The following is a 7,520-nucleotide window of genomic DNA, read 5'->3' as shown; positions in this document are numbered from 1 at the left end:
AAGATGAAGATCCATTCTGGGTACTATATACATCTCGAAAATAAATTTGATACCAAACAAATCACGTACTCATACGTGAAACGGCCGGAAAATATCAAACATATACAACACCTCTGGTTTCAGAGCTAATGATAGAGGAAAGACTAGTGTAAAGTCACTGCGGTCAGGCTTCCTTTGTAAGATAATATCAGTCACGATTATGGCTGTAGTTAGATCGAAGTGGCCGGTTGGAAAATATGGACTGGAATCTGGACTGGAATCTGGACTGGACTGGACTGGACTTCACTCTTTTTGTAAAATATAAAATTTAATCGAAATTGGGTATCATTTATCTGTATGAATAAATAAAATCATGAAACAAAAAACCAAGATTTGACTGCCAAAATTCAGTTTTACCCTACATGTTCTATAGACCTACTATAATACTATTTCTTTCGTTGTAAGCTCTTGAATTTTTTCCATCATTTTGATGAATTCTGCCTTAACATCTTTAAGCAAATGGTGGTAGGCCTCCGTCGGTCAAGGTCGAACATGGGTATGGCATCCTAATTGTGTGCTTGGCTGGAGCATCGGCGACTATGAATGTGAAGACCAATGCGTGAATGGCCTTCACAATACGTGAATACAAATCCTTCCAATATAATTAATAGGAAAAATAAGTTTATGCAAGGGTAAAAGCCTGCAAGACAAAGAAATTGAAGTCTGCAAAGTTTTTCAAAAGATAATTTACCTTAATCGAATTTGATCTCACTGTATCAATTTCTTTTCCTCTTACAATCCGTGTAAAATCCTCTTAGAGAGTTAAAAATTGTAATTTTAATGCAAATGATCGTCAATCAAGTTTCAGTTAAATCAAAACGGCAGGCCTAACGCGAGTGCAGTTCTCTAAAAATCACCGCATGGAAACTTTGTTGAATATATTGCCAAAAAGAAGAAAAATAAATGATAATAATAATAATAATAATAATAATAATAATAATAATAATAAAAGAAATCATAAGCAAAAAAAGCCCCTTAGATTTAGTCGAAATTTGACCACTATAGGAATGAGAAAGGAAAAAGAAAACAAGTCAATAGCCTTAAAAAAACGACAATTGAAAAGTAGAATCTGCCGAAACCACGAATGGCTGAAGAAGAATAGAATTCCAGGCAGGAAATCCATTGAGAGGTATACGATTGTAAGAATTCGAGCAAAAAAGAAAAAGGGAACAAAAAGCTCTTTCAATAAAAATATCTTGACTAAAAAAACAGATACTGTAGCTTAAGTCTATGGCAATAAACTTAGTCAATTGCCTTGAATTGTAATTTATTCCAGCATCCAGTAAAGACTAATTAAACGAAGATGTTTCTGCCTCGAAGCGGTATTGAAAAATTATTTGGGTAAATGAGAGGCCGCTATTAAAAGCCGATGGTTTATCGTCCTCTGTTTTTTCATTTTCTAGAAAAGTGTTGAATTTTTCAAGGAAGAATAACCTTCTAATCTTTCCTTTTCCAATTTTTTCTTTCGGGTTTAATCTGCTTCATTTTGAAGAGAAGAGCTGTTTGAATTTCGCTGTTATTACACCTTTCTGCAAAATACAAGTTGAAAGTAACAAAATAATAAAATCTACAAAGTCAAGAGCTGCCATAATTTCCCACCAAATTAATTAAGAAAAGGCGGGATTTCCGAAGCGCTGGCGAGGTAAGAATGGTTTCATGAATGTTCCTTTTAATGTCTCTAGAGATTTTATTGGCAAGCTATTGAAGGTTATTGCTATTAATTTTGGATAAGAGGGCATTTTGGGGTTCTGTTTTTAATCTCTGTATACCACCATTCTGGATTTTCGCGCCAAAGATGTGATTTGAATTCTGATTGGTTTAGACATGGATATCGCCAGACGTGCACAACCTCAATGCCAGTGATAGCCAATGATGGCCTGTGATAGCCAGTGATAGCTAGTGATAGCGAGTGATAGCTGGTGATAGCCAGTGATAGCTAGTGATAGCCAGTGATAGCTAGTAATAGCCAGTGATAGTCAGTGATAGCTAGGGATAACTAGTGATAGCCAGTGATAGCTAGGGATAGTCAGTGATAGCCAGTGATAGCCAGTGATAGCCAGTGATAGCCAGTGATAGCTAGTGATAGCCAGTGATAGTCAGTGATAGCTAGGGATAGTCAGCGATAGCCAGTGATAGCCAGTGATAGCTAGTGATAGCAAGTGATAGCTAGTGATAGCTGGTGATAGCCAGTGATAGCTAGTGATAGTCAGTGATAGCCAGTGATAGCTAGTGATAGCCAGTGATAGCTAGTGATAGCTAGTGATAGCCAGTGATAGTCAGTCATAGCTAGGGATAACTAGTGATAGCCAGTGATAGCTAGGGATAGTCAGTGATAGCCAGTGATAGCCAGTGATAGCTAGTGATAGCAAGTGATAGCTAGTGATAGCTGGTGATAGCCAGTGATAGCTAGTGATAGCCAGTGATAGCCAGTGATAGCTAGTGATGGCCAGTGATAGCTTGTGATAGCTAGAGATAGCTAGTGATAGCCAGTGATAGCTAGTGATAGCTAGTGATAGCTCGTGATAACCGGTGATAGCCAGTGATAGCCAGTGATAGCTAGTGATAGCCAGTGATAGCCTGTGATAGCCAGTGATAGCTTATGATATCCAGTGATAGCCAGTGATAGCCTGTGATAGCCAGTGATAGCTAGTGATAGCCAGTGATAGCCAGTGATAGCTAGTGATAGCCAGTGATAGCCAGTGATAGCTAGTGATAGCCAGTGATAGTCTGTGATAGCCAGTGATAGCTAGTGATGGCCAGTGATAGCCGGTGATAGCCGGCGATAGCCTGTTATAGCCTGTGATAGGTAGTGATTGCTAGTGATAGCCAGTGATAGCCAGTGATAGCCTGTGATAGCCAGTGATAGCTAGTGATAGCCAGTGATAGCCAGTGATAGCTAGTGATGGCCAGTGATTGCTTGTGATAGCTAGTGATAGCTAGTGATAGCTAGTGATAGCCAGTGATAGCTAGTGATAGCCAGTGATAGCTCGTGATAACCAGTGATAGCCAGTGATAGCCAGTGATAGCTCGTGATATCCAATGATAGCCAGTGATAGCCTGTGATAGCCTGTGATAGCCTGTGATAGCTTGTGGTAGTCAATGATAGCCAGTGATAGCCAGTGATAGCTCGTGATATCCAATGATAGCCAGTGATAGCCTGTGATAGCCTGTGATAGCCTGTGATAGCTTGTGGTAGTCAATGTTAGTACATTAACAGCGGGTAGAAGAGTTATCTAGGACATATCATGTTGTATACATGAAGTCTATAATACATAGTATTAATAGGTATTAGTTATTGGGACCTGTTATGGGCCTTACATGGACGCTTTACCAAGTCAAAGGGAATTTGTTCGATTGCTCTCAAATTTTGACAGTAGCTGGTTTTACATACAAGCAATAAAAAATGTCTCCGAATTTTTTATCTCTAGATACTTTTTTTTCAAGAGCGATTATTGTACGATCACTCCACATTTTTTTTAATCCTATTTCAAAAATGTTCTGTAACTTGTCACTGAAATTGAATTTGGCACATCGCAGACATGTCTTTTGTAGCGCTTTGGCCCCGGTAACGGAGGAACACATTAAATTAGGGAAAAACAAAATTCGCTTTGACTTGTAACGTTCAAAAGGTGATTCGGGCGCTCGTATTTAGAAGTCGTGGAAAATTCGATAATTCAATTTCTTTTCAAATTTTTTGCTATTCTCTGATAGCCAGTCCTATAAGCTCTAATTTGATATGGGGTTTAGATATCTACAGTTTGAACCGGACGTGCTACTTCGCTGGCACGCGAGACACCCCTGAAGGTGCTCGGTAACCTTAAGCCGAAACGGAGCTGCTAAATTTGCGAAGCGAGTAAGCTGCGAAATACGATACGCTAAGTTCTTCAAAAGACTGATGAAACGGAGGAACTGAGAAACGATAGAACTGTGGACGGCGGAGCTGCGGAATATGTTGGGACGCGGAATGACCGAATACATTTTACGCATGAAAAAAAAGAGCCAAAAAAAATGGAATTGCAATAAAATAGGAAAATTATTCATAATTCACAAGCGAAGTAAAACAAGCATAGGCATGTTGGAGCCCAGGGGATTGGAAACCATGAGTCTTTCGAGCTAGCCCCTCTGTTATATTAACATTGTTAGCATTATTATTATTATTGTTAATACTATTATTTGTTACCATTTTATTACTGGTTGAATGTCAATTGGACAGTGTATTCCTGAATCATCTTACTCTTGTGGAACAGGGTAGTCATCATTATGTGGGATGCGGCAGGTTTTCTGTTTAGCCTGTGAGACAAATATTCTCCAACTCTACGTGATAGCGTCTAGCTTTTTTTTAATGCTATTAAAATTTTGCTTCACCAGTGGCCACATACAGTCTTTGACTGTTTATTTTTGTTCTTGATGCCTTGCATCTTGGTACGACGTATTCTGAGTCTTAAATTCCAGCAATTCTTGGGCTATTTGATGGAAAAGTGTGGACGAAATCAAAACAATGAGGGTACGTTTATTGAAAACCATGTTTTTGGGAAATAAGGACTATCATCATTTTGTCGTGCATTGAAGACGCGGTTTCTCAAAACAAACCTGTTCTACTGAAGTTTACGTCAAAATATACTTAACGTTGACATTAGATCAAGTAATGGTTTGTACAACCTCAGTCTTCCGAACAACCACAGGCATGAGAAATTCATTTCTCACTTTGAGGAATGCTTAGTTCTTATCAACCGAGCGGGAGGTCTGTGTGGGAGAATCTTGACCAAGGTCACCAGTACAGATCTAATGCGACCTAGCTCGGTTACTGAAGATGTTTATCATATGGCTGTGTCTAGAAAGTAACGGAATATTATATTCTTTGTACCTTTTTTCTCTAGACCGGTCTAGATGCCAGTCTAGATGGGAAAATCTAGACCGCTTTCAATATTGATTTCAGTCAATCAAATTCGTGAATTCAGTAGTTCCCAATCCTTGTGAGACACAGCCATATAATAACTAGAGGTAATTTTAATTAGTTTGATTTTCCTCGGTTGAGGGTACGTTAAGACAACCTGAAGGAAAGTCATCATCAGAGTCTTGCTGAGCGGATTTGCATATTTAAGAGTGGCCCTCTGTGATGTCAGCTTTCATTGATTCAGCTTAGCATTTGTCGTGCAAGGTTGTTTCACTAAATCTCATTAGTTCTTGAAATCTGATTAAGTTTCATTACCACGCGATAACCTTCTGGTGATTGTACCTCTGCATGATTATCTTGCCTGATTAGCATGGCTTATCTTGCATGATTAGCATGCCTTATCTTGAATGATTATCATGCCTTATGAACCAACTAACCCTTGAAGTCGGAGGCCAGGATTGGCGAAGGAAAAAAACACTTAAAATGACCGGAAATTAATAAATGGATAATTATTGAGGCATATGGCATTATGAGAAATATTGCAGCTGGCTGCAATATTTCTCATAATGCCATGTGTCGAAGTAATTATCTATTATAATTATTGATCCCCATGAAGTCCTATTGTTCTGTGTCTGTGTTGGATCTTCGATTTTAGTCGCACCTATGTGTGATGATTGTGATGCTCATTGCTATTGTTCTTTGTTGTGATGAATATATCTTAGATTTTAATTGTGCCAAGGGTTGTTATTGTAGCTCGTTGTTATAGTTGTTCAAAACAATTCTAATGATGGAATTAATTCGTGCAAGGCGTGTAAGACTACTAAGTTGCATACTTTATAAGCCTGAGAATTGAGTCATTGTACTCAGTGCGAACCTGGGTTTAGAAAGAGGATGGATTCGTCGGAAGACGAAGGATTATTTATAACACAGAGCTCTACGAAGGCAGATATTTCATAAGAAATCGAAGATAATGTAGTGTAACGCTTGGACATTTCTGTCAGTGCTTTAATTCTTTATCGACTTCTAAAGGCGGCGTTTCTATTTTCTTTTTTAAACAGAGCAAAGATTTAGAGCGCCAATTACAGGGTCAGAATGCGAGAAATTTGACAAAAGTTGGGTTTCAGACGTGTGGGTTTTGAAAGCCTATGAGGAGTGGAAGAAGCAATATTTTTAATAATTGTAACCTGCACACTGCAATATTTTTTATATTGCAGCATGCTTATTTAGCGCGTTTAATTATATTACCCCTGATGATTTCCCTGCTAACAAAAAGGACCTCCTCCGCTTTCCTCATACAGTTGTTTTGTCATCTTAAAGACTACAATCGTTGATTTGATGCAGAGAGAGAACAATAGAATTTCATGGGGATCAGTAATTATAACCCGTTAATAGCCGTCGGACGTCTCATTTAAACGACAGGGTTACCCGGTAAAGTTCAAAAGAAATACCGCTGATGTTTATGGGAGAAACTACCTTATGAACATTGCTACCTGCTATCATAGCTGTTGTTTTAATAAATACTGTCAAGAGAAAGTGCATAGGAAGTTGCACTTATTGTACAGAGCACTTTTTATTTTCTAACGTTTCACTTTTCAGTTCTAATCGATCGAGAGGCAGAGAGCGATGACAGTGATGACAGTGATAACGGATCCAAAGATCAAAGTGAGCATGAGCAAAACGCAGAGCAGACCGATCGTGAAGAGCCTGGAGAGAGAGATGAGACTGAACAGGATGAAAAACCAGAGGAATACCACGAAGGCCAATCTGAGCAGAAAAACCAACCTAAAAGAACCAGAAAAAGAATCTGAAGAAAAACATGAGGATGAAATGGAAGACGAGCCTGACAAACAAGAAGAAGAATCGGAAAACGACTGCATAGAATCCAATGGATAAGATGAAGATGACATTGAAGATGAGCCTAACAAACAAGACGAAGAACTTAAAAAGGACTACGAAGAATCTGAAAAGCAAGACGAAGATGGCATGGACGATATAGCTGGGGAAGACGAACAATTAATCGCGAGTAAGGGTATGTATACTAACCCTAGCCCCTGCTTTCTTTGAAAAAAGAAAATAAGAATTCTGATGTATTGAGATCTTTTTCATCAATTTGGAGGACTAATACTGAATAACATCTCCTCGCTATTCCTCAACCAAATTGTTTGTTTCTACAATTTCGTCACCTTTGTTACCCTGCTGAACTACATTCAGCGGTTTACTGGAATAGTGAAAGAACTTTAAGCTCATTGGGAAGGCTTGGAACTGTTTTTCTTTCCGCAAAGCGACACGGTAGCGTTCTCGGGAAGCGCTTTTGCGAGGTTTGCGTTGTTCTACGGTGCCCCACTTTATATAACAAGTTCGCTATGAATTAGTCTAAGCAGAGTGTAAGTTCTTTTTGCCTTGTGTCATGCTATTATGCGATAGATAGACACCAAGCAGATGCTAATCTCCCAGCAGTCTTAGGGCGAGAGTCTCCAAGAGCACCGCTGGCCACGTTTGACGATGACAGTGATCTTGATCAGTTTTACGAAGCGCTGGATGATATAAAAGAAACGAGTGTGTAATCCATAACACTGTATTCTCAGAT

General features: G+C 38.9%; 2 long non-coding RNA genes across 2 annotated transcripts; one reads left to right on the top strand and one right to left on the bottom strand.

Moving 5' to 3' along the window:
* Positions 1-286: 286 nt before the first annotated feature.
* On the bottom strand, positions 287-2,461 carry LOC148737810 (uncharacterized). Its single transcript, XR_015997415.1, has 2 exons — positions 1,474-2,461; positions 287-679 (listed from the first exon to the last, which is right to left on the bottom strand). It is a non-coding gene; the product is annotated as an uncharacterized LOC148737810 (long non-coding RNA).
* Positions 2,462-6,583: 4,122 nt separating this feature from the next.
* LOC148737809 (uncharacterized) lies at positions 6,584-7,518 on the top strand. Its single transcript, XR_015996885.1, has 2 exons — positions 6,584-6,962; positions 7,358-7,518. It is a non-coding gene; the product is annotated as an uncharacterized LOC148737809 (long non-coding RNA).
* Positions 7,519-7,520: the final 2 nt, after the last annotated feature.

Source organism: Stylophora pistillata, chromosome 2 (genome assembly GCF_964205215.1).
Source record: "Stylophora pistillata chromosome 2, jaStyPist1.2, whole genome shotgun sequence".
Taxonomy (NCBI): domain Eukaryota; kingdom Metazoa; phylum Cnidaria; class Anthozoa; order Scleractinia; family Pocilloporidae; genus Stylophora; species Stylophora pistillata.
Note: the sequence above shows the minus strand (reverse complement) of the source record. Positions and strands in the feature narration are given on the sequence as shown.